We start from the raw sequence: 17844 nt of genomic DNA, 5'->3' as shown, positions 1-17844 counted from the left end.
TAAAAATCTAGCACTCCTTGTGTTGCAGCAATAAAAATACTCCAGAAGGGATGAATGTATGGAAAAACTGTAAGCCACCTCACTGAAAAAGGGGTCTGACACCAGCTCTGCAGATCCTGGCTTGACTTTTTTGATTTAGACAGCAAAGCAGCTACTGGTAATCACCTCTGACTTCCAGTCCCACAAAAATATTTCAAAAGGAAATGAAAATTATTTTGTCTTTCACTGGAAAATAGAATTATGTTTTGGGGGCACAAGTAGTTGAAAGTTTAAGGCTTGTAGTTTGAATTTAATAAACCATACATCTGAGTTTTCCAGGCTTATTTAAGGAAATGCTGCCAAATAACCAAAAAAAAAAATGTGAATATTAGGCTGGTGGAATTTTAAATTACCACGTGACACATCCATCTTTTAGGGTCCTGATGACAACCTGTATATGTCTGTCTGTCTCTTTTATGTGTAAACTTCTTAGAGATACACTCAGGCATATCACCTACTCCTCAGCAGCCCTGTGAAAGGGCTTGGTCACCATGATCTATGTCTGAATTTTAATGACTGCATAATAGGATTTTCTGGGTACTTGCTTTAAGTGTTCATTTCCAGAGTCAATAATTGTGTCCAGTTTATAGTTCTGTATTTTAGGACTTTTGGCAATAGTACTGCAGTCTACACACACACACACACACACACACACACACACGCACGTGCACGCACACACACCCCTCTATGTGGAGGACAATTTTTTTTTTTTTTTTTTGCTCCGAATGCCTTCAGGGCAGGTTTGGCTGTCTTGTGTTGTGGGGATCGAACCACAGCAACCTGAGCCTGACTGCTTTGTTGAAGCAGCCACTTAAAGAACTGAGCTAAGGGGCAGGCCCCCCGGAGGATAGATATGTTAATATTTTTAGTTTAGCAGCAGAACTCTGGCACTCTGATGTTCTGACATTCTCTCAACTTTTCTGTATTTTAACAAAAGGCTGAACTGTTGCTCCAAACGCTGAAATCTGCCCAGTGGCAACTGCATCCTTTTCCTAGCAGGATTCGTCCTGTTAGAAGTGGCTGCTTCCAGGACTGCCCCATGTAGAATGTGCCAACAGTGTAACCAGCTCTTTAGGGGTGTCCTGCGCCTGACAGGGCCCGATGACAGTCTAGGCCCTCACCTTTCCACTTCTTTTTATTTAACTGTGATTGCTGCTGACCAGAGGAGACAGGCGAGACAGAGGAAAATGAAAGCATCAGCCAATAGGCTAAGCACAAATTCTAGCCCATGGTATTTATTAATTTATTATTTTTGTTGTAATTGTTTGTTTGGTGTTTTGAGACTAAGTCTCACGATGGAGTTCAGAATGCCCTTGAGTTCATTATGTAGTTCAATCCTGCCCTGACCTCGTGATCTCCTGCCTCTGCCTCCCAAGTACTGAGATTACAGGGGTGCATCGCCACGCTCAGGTTGGTGACGATTACAGCGTGAGGGGCTTTGCTGGAAGCGCTGGAAGTAGAGAGCAAAACACCCCCGAACCCAATCAGCCAAGGTCCCTGCCCTCAGTGACGAAGCTCAGAACCTAGTAGCAGTTAAATGCTTGTAGAGTGAATGGATGCCTGGATCCAGGCAGCGACAGCAGGGGTGACAGCTGGGGGCAGACAGCTTCCCACTTTGCGAAACTGTTAAGCACTGACTTAACCCAAATTGATTCTGCCATCCTGATTTTGGGATTATAGGCTCTTCGCATGGCAAATGTTACACTTCCAGGCTCGCTCTATTTTACGTGAAATGTGAATTTAAAGGGCCCACAAAGAGGTGAGAGGCGGAACTGGCCCTTGTAGGGCAGCTCCAGGAAGGGTCACAGTCCCTGTGAGCAGCTCCGACAAAACCTTTCCAACGGCACCACCAGGTGGCACCTGCAAGGCGCAGATGGGGAGACTCATTTGCCCCACACCCCACGTCTTGGAAGAAGCCGCCTGTGTGCTTTCCCCAGTGGGCTTGTCGGCGAGGAAGTGGGGGAGTTTAAGTCTCCTTCCAGACTGCATGATTATATGCCCCGTTTTCTGACACCCCAAACACCTCGAAGGAGGGTCTGTCCCCACACACTCAGGCTGTCAAAGGCATGGTACACGCTCATTCGGAGCAAACTTGGCCTCCGCTGCACGCTGTATGGGGACTAGCGGTGGGCGGCCGCGGGCTGCGGCGAGCTGCGGCGAGCTGCAAGCAGAGCCAGGGCCCAGGTCTCCCTGGGCCGACCCCCACCTGGGCCAAAAGGCAGGAATGGCGAGAGAGAGACAGGTCTCAAGGGGCAACAGACCAAAGTCCCAGGACGTGGGACGTCACTTCGCACACCTTCAGCCCCCAACCTTCGGCGAGGGGACGGGCTGAGGCGCCTCCTCCTGCTGGGCTTTTTCTCTTGGGGGTTCACCTGCTGGCCGCAGTTTGTCGACCCCGGGTCCCCCCTCACCGCAGCAGCGGTCCCACAGCCTAGGCTGGGTGCGGTTCCCCGCCCGTGGAGGGTCTGGGTGCGGGTGCTAAGCACAGAACCAGCGAGTTCGGGTCATTTGGAGGTGTGCGGCTGGGCCACCAACTCCGCTCCACCCGTCACGGCAGGCGAGCTGCGCCAGCTGCGCGACCGTCTCCGTCGCTGACGCTTCTACCCCGCAGCTGGTGACATTGGGAGGAGAGCAGAGTGCTCTCGGGAACAGAGGAGTGGAAGGGGCAGGCCAGGTGGGGGCAGGGGAAAGGATAGCTTGCGCCAGGGGGCGTGTGCACCGCGCCAGGCGGCCGCGCCGGCACCAACTTCTTCTGGGCGCGCGCGGCGGGGCGGGCGAGCACGGCCGGAGCCGGAGCCGAGCTGAGGACGGCGGAGCTCGGGAGCTGCGGCCCGCGCCCTGCGCCGCCGCCTGCTGGTCTGCTCCGGGTTCTCGGCCCCCGGTGCTAAAGCTCGGGTCTATAAATAGCAGGTTACAGCTCCTTCTCCGCGCGCACACGCTCAAGCGCGAACGCAGGAAAGTCAGCCTAAAAGTGTCTGCTGCTGCCGTCGCCCCCGCTCAGCCTCCGGTAGAGGTAATGACCCGCGGGGGACCAGGGCTCGTGGGGCATTTGGCAGGGTGGGGTGGGTGATGCTGGGGGCTTGGGTAGGCGTGGGAGCAGGTCTGAGGGCGCCGGGGCACATCCTGGAGATATGTTTTGAGCTAAGTTTCGCAATGTTGCAGACCCCGTCGCCCCTCCAGCCCTGCCGTCCGCGGGCGAGGTGCGCTGCCGCTCCTCAGGGTACCCCTGGCCTGGCGCTATGGTCTCGCCGGTGACCCCCGGCCCAGCCCGTGTTCACACTCACTCTCTGGCCCCGCTAACCCCAAGCTCCGGCCTCATCAATCTTCCAAGGCTGCCCCCACCTGCACGGTCCTTCACAGATGCCGCGGTGGCCCGGAGCTCGCTTTCCCCCTTAATCCCAGTTACAGACAGCCACTACTCTCAGCGTCGGAAGAAGTGGTCCCGAGGGCGTGGAAAGGTGGGTGGGCAGTGGGGTTGGCTGATACCACTTATCCCATTTCCTGATGTTTCCTAAGGCGCCCCTCCCCACGACCACCTCCAACCGCACCCGCAGCAACTCCTTCCCGCGGAGAAGCCAGGCTGGTCTCCCTGGCTGCCACCCACGCTCCTTTTATCCTACTCCTAAGGGGTCTTACTACGGGTTAGAAAGCTAGGGCCTCAGCTCGAGGGGCTGGAGGCGGTCATTGTTGGGAGAGTGAGAACCGCACTACTTGGACTAAGAGGACTCCTTGAGCTCTTGTGACCCCTCCGGAGGCCCCACCCGGGACCCTGGTTCTTGAATGGACTTTACAGGTTTGGACGCTAGAGCCTCTAGTACCTGACTCAGACCCTCCCTGCACCCCCGAATTCTCCCCCATGTGGGGGTGACAGTTTCTGCCCCTGTGGACACAGTGGGCAGGGACCCAGCAGTTTCTGTTTGGAGACCAGAGGGTTTCTAAGGTGAGGATGTGCATATTGATTAGGTTGTTCTGCTGCCCAAAAGTTACTGGAAAAACCCAGCGGAGAAGGACCCAGCAGTTTCTGTTTGGGGGCAAGAGGTTTCTTAAGGGTGAGGATAAGCATATTGATTTAGTTGCTGTTGCTGCTGCACAAAAACTTAGCGGAGAAAACCCGGTAGGGTTTATGCTATCTTTAGTGCTGGAGATTGGTTGCTTTTTCATCTCTGAAGCCGTTTTGTTGCTTCTTCTTTAAATGCTATTTGAGGTCACTGTATTTGAGTGCAAGTGTTGCATTCTGCCTACCTCTTCAGTTTGAAAGAACTTGTCTATGAATGCGACTCTTAGAATCAGCAGACACCTAGAAAAGGGAGGAGACTCTCATATTCTCCTCCAGATGGGCACCTGGCAGTCCTTTCTCAGGCACACCTACTCCCAAGACATTGCTTGTGACAGGAATTTTATTAGTTTAAGTGGTTAATTTTAAGTGGTCTTAGCCCCAAAGTGGTAGCAACATGACTTAGTGCAAAAGCAGCGTGTAATATGCGGGAATCACTGACAATGCAGCCAAGTGACAGTGTGCCAGAAGTTGAGGAAAGAGGGCTGGGCAAGTGGACATGGGCAGCTCACTTAATGTATGAAGACGTGAACTCTTGTCAAGTTCCTTTGCGAAATACTCCAGTAAAGCATTGGTTGGAAATTTGAATACATTTTCAATAGCTTTGTGATAAATACATGGGGGTTAAAAATTAAACCTGTTGGCTTTATAGAAAATCTAGACCTTTCTGCAATGGTGGCCCCTTTTTAAATGCATTTTTTCCTAATATGACTTAAAAGTTTGTCCTTGAAAGGTTATGAAATGTGCATGTGAAGAGCCTCCATGTCATTAGGAAACATTTGCTGATTAAAATACTGCTCTCATTTTAGAGGAATATTTCCTTTGATTAGGCAAATATTTATTTTTGATAAGCTAATGACAGTTGGTATGTACATATTTATAGCAGCATGCTGTTTTGTTGCTGATAAAGTGTAAGAACTACCTCACAGACCAAGTTGCCCTCTCTCTCCAGACATGTAAAGAATCAGGCAGGCAAAGTTGTAGGCACAAGATGTTCTTATGGTCCTTGGAGTTGAGCTTCACTTTGGGGATGCAAGGTTTAACTTCATTTTGCGGATGTCCATTGAAGCCTTTGTGTCTTATAAGATGTTTGTCAAAATACTAAATGTCTTTCATGCTATGGACACGTCAGTTAAATTTAGTTATAAAATAATGTGATTATCTTTTAGTTTTATGGAATGGAAAATCATCAAGCTCTGAGAAATGATAGATATTTGTACTAAATTGTGCAAATTGGAAGTCATTCATTTTTTTCTGAAACCTTTGAATTGTCTTCTATTACAAACAAGGCAAATCCTTGCAAGGGTAACAGAATTAACTTTCACTGTCTTTAGGCAAGATCTCAGAAGGCAGTTCTCAGACAGGCATAGAAGCCTTTCAAGCTGATTTTTCTATCTCTTAGCAACTTGATGTCAGTTTTCAGGAAAGCATCTAATATTGGAAAATACAAAGTAAAGGAGAAAAGATGGGATCATAATTAGTGAGTAAAATGCTTAGTGAATATTTTGGAGTGAACAATGCCCAGTAGTGCTATTATTAGATATATAAATATCATGCATTTTACAATCTGTGTGGAATAAATCCTTGCCTTTTTGCATGGGGTTTCCAATAGTAAAGCTTTGCTTTAAATGCTCTCAAGTTAAATATTCGGTAGAAAGCGGCATCAGTCTCTTCTGTGTTCTGTACCTTACTTTTAAAACAGGATCCATGTCTTTCTAAAGCCCTAAGACATCTTCTGAAAAAGCCATGCTGTCTTTATGTTTTTTATGTTGAGCTCTGTGGAGCATACTCATCATCACGCATACTGATGCTTAAAAAGGACACGATTCAGCCAGTAATTTCAGCTTAAACCTTTATTTCCAGATAAGTCCAAATGATGATGCAAAGATTGAATTTTTGTGTAAAAAAAAGTTTATGGTGTTTGTGGTCCAAAACTTTAGACACTATACTTGCCTAAAAAAGGCATTAAGTTATATGGGAGGAAATTAAGGAAACTTTCAGTCTCCAGCACAGTTGTCATTTAAATTAAGTGATGTTTATTTCTTTTGTGAATTTTCACTACTCTGTAGGTTAATAAAAGCATTTAAATCTCATAAAGTTTTGGGACTGGTGAGATAGCTTGGGAGTTCAAGTGCCTGCTGGCAAATGCAAGGACATGGGTTCGATGTCCAGTGCTGGATGCCGTGCCAGCCACTGAAACCAGATGTGGTGGCCCGTACCTATAATCTCAACACTGGGGAGGCTGAGGCAGGAGTATTGGAGGATCACTGAGTCCAAGCTTCATATTGAGACCCTGTACCAAATAAATAAATAAATAAATAAATAATTTTTAAAAAATTTAAAAACTCAAAATTTTGGGGATTATAATTATATATATATATATGCATATATGCGTGCATCTGTGGCAGGGCTTTCCTTAGATAAGGTACAATTGTACTGCTACCTTCTAACCTGAAACTATTTCAGTGAGATATCTCCAGTGGAATATCTAAGATATTTAGATATTAAGATATTTATATAAAAATATCTTTAGATATTTATATACCTAAATATATTTAGATATTTTTAACAATTGACTTGCTAATTTTACCCGATGTTGGCTATTATAATAGATGTCATCTCAACACAATGTATTGTTTTTTCTTAATTAATTTGTCCTATACTTTTGAGTAAGTTCTTTTCTATCTTAGCCATTCTAACTAGGAATATTGATTGTGTGTTGGAGGACTTAAAATAGCCCTCAATGGAATTAAGTGAAGTAGACAGTGCTTTAGTTAAATTGATTAAAAGATATCTTAAGTACCGTAGTTTTCCAAACCATATGGCTTTGATCAAAATTTCCTCTGGGAATTATGTGTGTTAATGATTTTCATGGAGATGTAGATACCACTTCCTCAAAGGCAGAGAAGTTCAATCCATCCATCCATCCATCCATCCATCCATCCATCCATCCATTCATCCATCCATCCATCCATCCACCCACTCACCCACCTACCTACCCTTCTATCTGTTTTTACCTGTTTATCTGGTTATGAAAATAAAGCAACAGGCTTAGTAGGAAAATTACTCAGTGATTTCCTCTGATGTTTTCCAAGGGTAGAAAAGTTTGTGAAAAATAGAGTAGGCTTCTGTTGTGGTGATTTTATATGACTAAAGCAACAAGAGCAATGAAAACTACCTTCCAAGATAAAAGAAAAATGTAAATCTTGAACATGCCCACATATTAACTATTTATAATCATTTATTTACAAATTTTAAATATTGTTGAGAAGGCCTGAGCTTTTTGTTTCTCAAAAGGGAGCATGTGTTTTAAAAAGTTAAACAGCCGTGGTTGAATGAGAATGTATTTAATATTTCCACTATGAAAACAAGACTCATGCCTCTTTTGATTTTACTTTAATTCACAAGTATAGAGCATCAAATAGGCCAGATGCAAAATTATCATTTCAGAATATACCAATCAGGTAGAACATCCTGCCTGACCATAGCAGGGAACTTTGCTGTGGTACCTTTCACCTGGCTGTCATTTCATTTTCATGGGGCTTTGCTTCTATTAACAAGACACAATGGTAAGAGCTGAGCCTCGGCAGTTAGCACAATTGAAATGCAGAAATCATTCCATTGGGGAAAATGAAGTAGCAAAATCAGTGGCATCTTAAATTGAAGTTATAACATGCATGTGAGTAGAGATTATGGTTGTCTTGGAAAAGAGGGTCATCTTATGTCATTAGTGATTCCTTTTGTGTACTTTGATGCTTTTTTCTTGTCGTTATTTGTCTTTTTGATACAAGGTCTCTTTATGAAGTTCAAGCTGGCCTTGAGCTCACTTTTGTAGCCCAGGTTGGCCCCAAATTCGAGCCATCCTCCTCCTGCCTCAGCCTCCTGAGTGCTGGGCTTGCACTTGTGTGCCACCATGCCCCGCCTTTTGAAGCCTTTTTTGAACATCTCCATATGCCAGACTTGTTACATAACCATGTGTTCCACTTAGAGATCAGCATATGTCACCTTCATAGCAAAATATGTTGCGTAGTTGCTGCACAGTATAAAAGATCATGTTTTAAAACTTTTTTCTTTTCATTAACAAAATCTGAAACTTTTTAATATTTACTGATCCAATCACATCTTTCTGATTATAAGGTCTGTGGTTTTTCTGGTGTGTGTAATTTTATTTACATGCAGTAATTGTATGCACTAACTGTATGAGAATCTTGTGACTGTGTCTTGTTTTTCTGGGTAAATTTGTTTTAAAAGACAGCATTTCCATGTTCATGGAGCTGCTCTGCATTCGGCGTGAAAGAGACACTTAGCACTAGGTGGCAGTGCATGATGCATAGAAGCTTTGGGTTTTTTTAATTGCAGCAAATTCATTTTTTAAGCTATTAAAATTTGTATTTATTTCATGAGTGAGTTAATGAAATTAAAATCAACAGGCATGTAAATTCTTAATAGTATATTTACAAGATCTATTACTTGCAATACTTTAACGATTTGATAGTAGTATTTAGCACTGCTTTTATGAGGGGTCTGCTTATGTGAAGAACAAACATTGGGAATTAATTGAATTCAATGTGCCAGTGTTCTGTTCATAAGTGGGAAGAGAAACAGAAAGAGAAAGTAAATGACAGGTAGAAAGAATACGCCATTCGAAATAGACCTTGTATTAACTATTAACCATTTATATTTCAATCCTGACCTCATAACACCAGTTGAGCAAATTCATTTTTCAAGTAGTCAAAATGATAATTATTAATTTTCATTTATCTCTTTGTTCTTTTTATTTATTCTGTTTTATTTATTTTATTATTTTAAATGAGAAAATAAAATAGAAATGAAACAGTTTCAAAACAGGTTAGTAGGACAGTTATAATAGTTAATGCATTGCATATTGTTGTCTTCATAGTGGTTATTCAGAGAACAAGATGCAGACATGATATCTTGTCTAAACAATATTAGCACAGATCTTCCTTCTCACTGAACTAAGAGAAAGTAGCTGTGTATCTATCCTATTTTGTATATACATATATATTTTTTCACTACAAAATGGTCCTTTATTTATATCCCCCTTTTTGTTTTGTTTTGTTTTGTCTTGTCAGAGATGGGTGTTCCATTGCTGTTACAGAAGCTGTATTAGGAGAACGACCTTTTTATACTTGATGCCAGTCCAAATATTGTAGGTACTTGAATTCAGCAAAATAACCCACCATAGTCCAATAGTCCATAATAGTAGTGGGTTATCAGCAGAACTGGCAATTGTCAGAAGTTGTTGGCTTGAGCCTTTTACAGCTCAGCATATTAATATGGCATTACTTTTTATATCTCATAGGGCAGTGCAAAAAATAAAATAGACCAACCAGGGCAGACTAGTCACTGATTTCAGCAGATCTCCTGATGTCCTCTGTGGTAGTGATGGGCTGGCCATCACCAGGACCAGGTTGGGTGGGCCACGATGCACTATGATTTATAGGTCATTATGACAGCTGAGTGTTATCTAAACCATTTTTTCTTGTTTCATCTGAATATAGACATCCTCAACTCTGGCCACATAATTATATTATGAGTCATAGCAGAATTAATCAACTTGCTCTCTCATCTGCGCATCAGAATAGGATGCCTGTACTGGCTAGTCATCTGAATGAAGCACCCTCAAGATCAGGGTGGCATTTCTGCCATGTTCGCAGCAGTAGCTATCACGTGAATGGAGATCAAGGAAGCCTAAAGTGATATAATTGAGAAATTTCATTCCTTAAAAACAAAAACACGTTTTTTAGCAGAGATACTAAAGGTTGAACTCAGGTTTTTCACATGGAGAAATAAACCTTTACTTTTATTTTTTTATTTGAAACTGAGTTTTGCTAGTCTCTAAGTTGTATGGATTGGGATTCAACTTGGGATCCTCCTACCTCAGACTCCGAGAGTGTTATCAAGCTATCAAGCTGTACAAAACAAACAAACAAACAACCTTTTTATTATGTAAAATTTCAAGGCTATAAAGTAGAGTAGTACATTGAGCACTAACTCCACACACCTGTTAGCCACTTGTAGTAACTATTAAATCACAGATATTATTTCATGAACAATTCCATCAACATTGCCCCATACTGGAATTTTTGGAAACAAATTAAGAGACTTACATCAAAAGAAGCATGCTTATGATGTAGTCATTTGTAGATCTAAGTGTGATATTAAAGGTAATTTTAAAATAATTATAGTGAAAGCACTACATATTTCACCTTAAACGTAAAAAATCTTGGCATTAGGTAAATTATGTACTTGAATATGTTTATGAAAAATATGACACATTAAACTTCAATTTAGATTCTATGTCATAATGTTTTAATCTCAAGGAGCATGAAGTAATATTCTTTGAACTTATTAGATATTCACATGCATAATAAGATGTTTGGAGTAGGCTTCTCAGAATAAGAGAAATACTGACTGAATACATTATTGCCACAAAGAGTTTATATGCACATTTGCTTTTGTAGGAGGCAGGCTTTCTAGACTGAGGAGATATTGGAAAGCAAGAGTTTAGCTTTGTGTGAGTTGAGATGTTACCATGGTCTTCATGTATGTGAAATGTAGTGATTTGTAATTTCATATTGATATGAATTGAAGTCAAGTGGGCCTGGAGATGGATCTCTCTGGAAGGAGCCAAAGCTGAGGGTTGGCAGCCCCGCTCTACCCAGGTAACACTGCTGTGGTTGACAGGTCACGTTACTTCTGGGACTAGTTATCTGTGGTATCATTGCAAATGTGGGAATCTGAAATTGTTTTATTTTCTCCTTTGAGAATGTCAGGGATCTGGTGACACACCTTTTAGATGCCAAATAACTGATGTTTTAAATGAGTAGAAATTTTTCCAGATTTTCAAAACTGACAGCAAGCAATTTATATATAAATCATTGTGGCATTATGAGTCTAAGGGCAAATATAATTCCACAGTAGAGAAAATAAGTAATTTATAATCTAAGGGGTTTATACCATGCTATATTTTTCATATGTATAAATTATACAGAGAGGAAACATTATATAATTTTCTTACTATTAAACATATGATATTTTTGCCTTTAAAGTAATATTTTTCTTTCCTGGCTATTTTTTAAAGGTTACCTCTGATTTATTCATGTCATTAATATCCCTTTCCCTTTTTGATATTTCAGTAGGAGTGAAGAATGCTATGCATTCAGGATAGTATAAGGAAACATCATTGAGCCATCAACTTCTACTTGACTTTTAAAATTTTTCTTTTCTTTTTTATTCTTCACTATATTTCTGATTATAAGTCTAAGAAGTCTCCATTGTAAAAAACATAACTGATAATAGAGAAGCATTTATTTATCTATCTTTTCAATTAATTTTATTGAGAAAGAAATAGCAATGAGACAGTTTCAAAACAGGTTAGTAAGACAGTTTCAATAATTAATACATTGCATCTTGTTGTCTTCATAGTAGTTATTCATAGTTGGTCTTAATCATCCAGCAGAAATGTATAAAAATAAAGTATGAAAAGCAAAGCCATATTAATATGCTGAGCTGTGAAAGGCTCAAGTCAACAACTTCTGACATTGCTAGTCATGCAGATAACCCACTACTATTATGGAGTACTGGACTATATTGGGTTATTTTGCTGAATTCAAGAGCCTACAGTATTTGAATGCAATGGAACACCCATCTCTGACAAAACTAAACAAAAAAGGGAGAAGCATCTAAAGTGACAGAAAATGATCATCCCCAAACAATGTTGTTAATATTTTATATTTCTTTCTAAAATTTTCAGTGATTCTTTTATAAAAGTTGAGATTTTTTTTTTTTTGTGTGTGTGTGTGTGTGTGTGTAAGAGAGCAAGTGAGTGAAAGAAAATGAAAAATGAGTGTTCTGCCTTTTTCCTTTTTTAGAATTCTCTTGTTCAGTTTGGGTATTGATTGGTGCCTACTGTTTGTCAGGTACATTTAGCTATTGATTGACATCTACTGTATGTCATGTACTATGCTAGCCTCTATTCTGGTTCATAGCAGTAACTACAAAAGAAAATCACTTTACTCATGCCAGTAAATGCTTCTCTAACTTAAAAATTTTTTTTCTAGTAATTATCTATATGAATCATTATCAGTTGCTTAACCATCTCAACTTACATTTTAAGATTGTTGGCAATGTTTTTACATCTATCAAAATGATAAATCTATTCTGTTTGGTTTCATTTTGTGATAGTCCTTGTTTACATTTTTTAAAGTAATTATGTCTTGAATTGGCTTATAACATAATGGGCATTTTATTTATTTTCCAAAAGGAATTGTTTAAAATACAGAAATAAGGTGGAAGAGAGGACAACAAATCTTTTCATTATGATACAGGGGACTTGCTTAACATGACTCATGAACGTTTTGAAACTCCTTGTACATATGGCCAAAGTGATTTTCAGAAAGCTCAGACCTATTTTCATTTGCCCTTCAAGTATATGAGTCAGTCATGTCATCATCTTCCCAGCATTGAGGAATGTTATTTCATTTTAAAAGTTTGTCAATTCAAAAGGTATCAATATAACAATTACAAAAGGCAAGGCAGGGAGAAAACCATGCAAGACTTCAAGTTATAGTACACATCCACAGTACAAAACCAACATGGTAGTGGCAAAAGATTTGCCGATCAGTGAAACAAAATACAGGATGCAGAGACAATTCCAGTGTTGCTCAGCTATATTAGCTTTGTCAAAGGGGTTGGAGGAAAGACAGCCTCTTTAACAACTGGCTATCCATATGTTGAAGTTTAAAACTAACCCGTATCTCTTACGGTGCACTAAACTGAAATCAAAAGTGGGTCAAAGATCTAAACATTAGGACAGAAGCAATCTGCTCAAAGACAAACTAGGTAAAACACATGAAGACATAGATATAGGCAAAGAATTTCTGAACAGAATCCTGGTTGCAGAAGAAATAATACCAAGAATCAATAATTAAGATTACATCAAATTAAGAGGCTTATGCACACCAACGGAAAACACCAACAGAGCGAAGAGGCAACCCACAGAGCCAGAAAAAATTTGCCAGCCTCTCCTCAGACAAAAGACTGTCTAAAATATATAAAGAACTAAAAAAAAAATTAGGCATTACAAGTTTAAAGAACCAAGGGTAAAATGTGCATCTGAAATGAATAGCGAGTTCTCAAATGAAGAAGTATAAGTGGCCAATAAATAGTGAAATAATGCTCAATATTGCTGGTCATTTGAGAAATTTATGTTAGAGCACTGCTGAGATCCTATCTCAGTCTAGAAGGAATGACTATCACCAAGAACTCAATCAATAGCAAATGCTGTGGGAGAAAAGGAACTCTTCTTCATTGGTGGTGGGAATATAAATTGATGCAACCACTATGGAAATCAGTAAGGGAATGTCTCAAAAAATTAAAGATAGAAATTTCATTTGATCCAGCCATTCCCCTTCTAGGTGTCTTTCCAGAAGAGTTAAAGACAACATACCTCAGTGATGTATGCACACTCCTGTTTATGGCAGCACAACTCCTGATAGCTAGTGCTTGGAAGCATCCCATGTGTCCATCAACCGATTAAAGACTAAAGAGAATGTACTTCTACACACAGGTGTGGTCCTCTGCCATAAAGAAGGGCAAACTTGAGGCATGTGAAGGAAAGCAGATGCACCTTGAAGCCATAATGTTAAGTGACATCAATCAGAAACATAGTTTAAATATCACGTTTTCTCTTATATGAGACACTCAGCATATAAAGTTCAAAATAAAAGACAAATGATAGGAAGAAAGAGAGAGAAAAACTTATTGTAGTCCGTCAGGAACAATGTATCTAAAAGGTACCTTGATTTAGTATAATTGGCTTATGAGTCTGCTTGTTAATGTGTATGTATGATAGTCAACTTCGTAAGGATTTATAAAGCAAATGAATGAATCTGATGCTGGCAATAAATGGGGTGGAGGAGAAGGGAAAAAATTGACATCTTTTACATACATATATCAAGTCCCTACAATGTATATAATCATTATAGATAGCAAATAATATACTAATAAAAAATTTGAAATAAAAAACCTGTTATAGGAAGTTCATAGCTTTATTTTGTCTCATTTATTTTTTACAACACATGAAAAAGGACAATATAATTGCTCTGATTTTTGTTGTTGTTGTTTTATTTTGGTGCTGGAGATCAAACCCAGAGCCTTGTACATACAAAGCACACACTCTGCTACCAAACTACACCTGAGTTTCAAAGCCTATTTTCAAGTTTAAAAAACATATTTTTTTTGAAAGTTAAGTGTTTCACTGCTGGGCATGGTGACGCATGCTTGTAATTCCAGTACTCAGAAGGCTGAGGCAGGAGGATCATTGTGAGTTTGAGGCCAGCCTGGGCTACAAAGTGAGCTCAAGACAGCTTGAACTGCATAGCAAGAACCTGTCTCAGAAAAGACAAAAAAAAAAAAAAAAAAAAAGAAAAAAGAAAGAAAGTTAGTTAAGTGTTTCTTTTGAGATCACACAACTGTTAACTGATAGAATCAGGTCTTAGATCAAGATTGATTTTGTTTTAAAATTGAGTTTTAAAGTACTACATTTATCTTCTGCTACACTTCAATTAAGTGAGATTGAAGAGTTTTGAAATGCTAATTTTTAATTTGTATTTCATTTTTAATAGTAATTCTTACCTTTAATGTGTTCATATAATGAGGTTTGCTTTTCCTTTTTCAGCCTTTAGGTGTTACGCTGGAGGTACTGACCTTTTGCCTTTTATTTCACCTATACATATTTTCTTAGCATATAAAATATACTTCTTAGTATGTGAAAATATGTTTGTGGTTAAATTGAATGTCATATCTTTTCTAGTGTTGCATGTGTGCAAAGCAAGTTAAACCTTAACTAAAATACTTTAAGAAAATTTAATCTAATTCATCAGCAATTTTTCAGTCTATCCCACAAATTTGGTGGATATTGTGCATAAGGATTAAATTGAGATTATTCCTAAAGATAGTTATGCAGTTTTCCAGCAGCAGTTTGTAAATCTCCCCATTTCCCCTGTGACTGCTATCACATCATCTGATTGCCTTATTGTAGACCTTCCAGTGCACGTGGTCCCTCGAAGCCCCCATGTGGTGGGGGCTGTGCTCTATTTCTTCCATTCTGGTGTTCTGTCACTTTTTTCTTTTTTTTTTTTTTTTTTTGTGGCCAGCTCAGCCCACCCTGGGGGCAGGGCTAGTGTGGCATATGGAGTTGGGGATCGAACTGTGGCCCCTGCGCTTTTGCCTAAGCTTGCTTAAGCAGGCGCTTTAGACCACTGAGCTATCTCACCAGCCCTCTGTCACTCTTTCATTAAAATCACATAGTCTTAAATGCCATTACTGTCTCATTAAAATAGTGAATGAGTAATATTTGCTTTTGAAAATTCTAATTCTTTCTTTCTCTCTCTATGTGTGTGTAGCCTTCAAGATTTCTCTAAAGTAATTTTAGATTTCAATTAAAAAATATAACTGGTGAATAATTGGAACTGAGGAACACTGACAACTTTAAGAGATTTGGTCTTCTTATCTGGGATCCTGGTGTATGTCTCAGTAAAGATTGAAGTTTGGTGACTTGCCATATTGTAGGTAAGGATAGTTGTTAGACTTCAGCCCTTTCTGTATAAATCATTTCCTTTTTTTTTTTTTTTTTTTTGTCTTTTTGAGACAGGGTCTCACTCTGAGGTTCAGGCTGCCCTTGTGCTCACTTTGTAGCTGGGGCTGGTCTTGAACAGTCCTCCTGCCTCACTCTCCCAAGTGCTGGGGTTATACATGTGTGCTATCACACCTGGCTTTTGTGATTTACTGTTCATACTGACTAAGGACTCATGCTCAAAGCTTGTTATGTTTTTGGTCTAAAATGTGCCCCCGGGCACAGGGGTGTGTTCTGGGGGTCTGACTTGGAATGGCATTTTCTTTCCCGGACTCCTCCCTTGCTTCTGTGCTTCTCAGCCACCACATCCTAAACAACTTTCCAATGGCTTGACACTTAGCTGGGCATGCACTGTGTCCACCAGCATCACGAGCCAAAATCAATCTCTTTTCCTCTAAGTATCAGGCATTTTGTCCCAGCAGTGAGAAAGCTGAGCAGTGCTGCGCTGTACCCCCCACAGCGCACATGAGCTTTCCTCATTCTTGTCCACATCTGGCTCATGGTGTCGCATCATCCTTGGCAGAGGGGCACTTGAAAAGCCTGGTGCATCCCTCCCCCATTACTAGGCTACATTCTTGCTGTCAACATACGTATTTTTAAATTATTTTACTTTTAACCTAAAAAGATACATTCAATATAAATATTTAAATTGTATGAGAAGTCTAATTTCTTTTCTTTTCTTTTTTTTTTTTTTTTTTTTGTGGAATTGGGGATTGAACTCAGGCCCTTGCACTTGCCAGGGCTATCTACTGAGCCGTCTCCCTGGCACCAAGAAGTCTAATTTCTTAAACAAATTACTATTGAGATGTTGTAACATTGTCCAAAAATATATAATACTTTTCTATTAAAAACAATTTTTTGAGCCAGGGCCTCAACTATGTAGCTCAGGCTGGCCTTGAACTCACTATGTAGCCCAAGCTGTCCTCCAACACATGGTGATCCTCCTGCCTCAGCCTCCTGAGTGCTGGGATTGCAGTGTGCACTACCACACCAGGCTCTGTATTACTTTGTATAGTGACAAAATACAGTGCAGAAAATGTTTAATGTGAAATTTTATCTTCAGTCCAACAAAATTACTTCTGAAATAATGAAGTTTGGCCTGTTGTAGTAGCATACCTAGGTGGGGAACCCAGCCTGAAACTATAGCTTTTGGATTTGAATCTGTAATGCAGGTGCAGTGATTTTTAAAATATGAAAATAGTGCAGAATATTTTTATATACACAGTTCATTTGTGTCTTTCTTAAGTGCTACATAGCATATACTCTTAGTCTCCTCCATTTGACCTTGGTATATGAAACAATTTGCTCTTTGAAATCTGCAGGTGAGAAATGTTTAATTTTATTTACATGAATCCACTAAGCTGTTTTGGAGCTGAAAATCTTGTTTCTTTCCTGCTGCTGGGATTTACATCAGCCAGTGCCTGCCTCAGAAACTGCATATGGACAGCTACTGTGGGAAGGGGTCTACAGGCCCCTCTCCTAGTTTTCCATTTTTGTAATTTTCCAGAGCAAGTCCTCTGTGTGGTGAAATCGAGCACACTCACTATGCGCAAGTTGTGGGCATTGGGGTTGAGCAAGAGCCATTTTTATCTCTCTGCCTACAACTGCAGCTCACGCTGAGGTGGGTCATCAAGTCAGATGCTTCTAATGCCCACTTTCCAGTACCTCAGTAACAAAGGGAAACAAAGGATAAGCGTATAATTTGCTTGTGATCAGATTTTCTAATTCCATGCTTAGGTTAGGTTTCTTCTTGACTGAATGCTTGAGGCAGCGGGTCGAGACAGTGCTGAAATCCTCCCACAGCCTCAAGGCAGTTGTGCTCCCATCTGTTTAGCTTGTCAGAGTTTTTGGTAATATGGGGCTGGGGAGATAGCTCAGTTGTCCAAGTGCTACCTGATAAGCACACAGACCTGAGTTCAATTCCTGGTACCGCATACTATGCTGGCCCTGGAACCCCAGATGTGCAAGCTGGTCACTGAAACCATGCATGGTGGCGCACACCTGTAATACCAGTGCTGGGGAGGCTGAGGCAGGAGGATCACTGTGAGTCTGCACTGTGTAGTGAGAACCTGCACCAAGCAAATAAATAAAT

At 40.4% G+C, this 17844-nt stretch overlaps 1 protein-coding gene across 1 annotated transcript in view; it reads left to right on the top strand.

Annotated features, from left to right (window-relative positions):
* Positions 1–3012: 3012 nt before the first annotated feature.
* The window catches only part of Inpp4b (inositol polyphosphate-4-phosphatase type II B), an 872970-nt gene continuing 858138 nt past the window's right edge, over positions 3013–17844 (top strand). The window contains exon 1 of the mRNA XM_012512698.2: positions 3013–3052. The gene's annotated coding sequence lies outside the window, so the exon portion shown is untranslated. The remainder of the gene's footprint in view (positions 3053–17844) is intronic.

Source organism: Octodon degus, unplaced genomic scaffold, assembly GCF_000260255.1.
Source record: "Octodon degus isolate 3935 unplaced genomic scaffold, OctDeg1.0 scaffold00260, whole genome shotgun sequence".
NCBI classification, from domain to species: Eukaryota; Metazoa; Chordata; class Mammalia; order Rodentia; family Octodontidae; genus Octodon; species Octodon degus.
The sequence above is the reverse complement of the archived record's forward strand: the minus strand, read 5'-3'. Positions and strand labels throughout refer to the sequence as shown.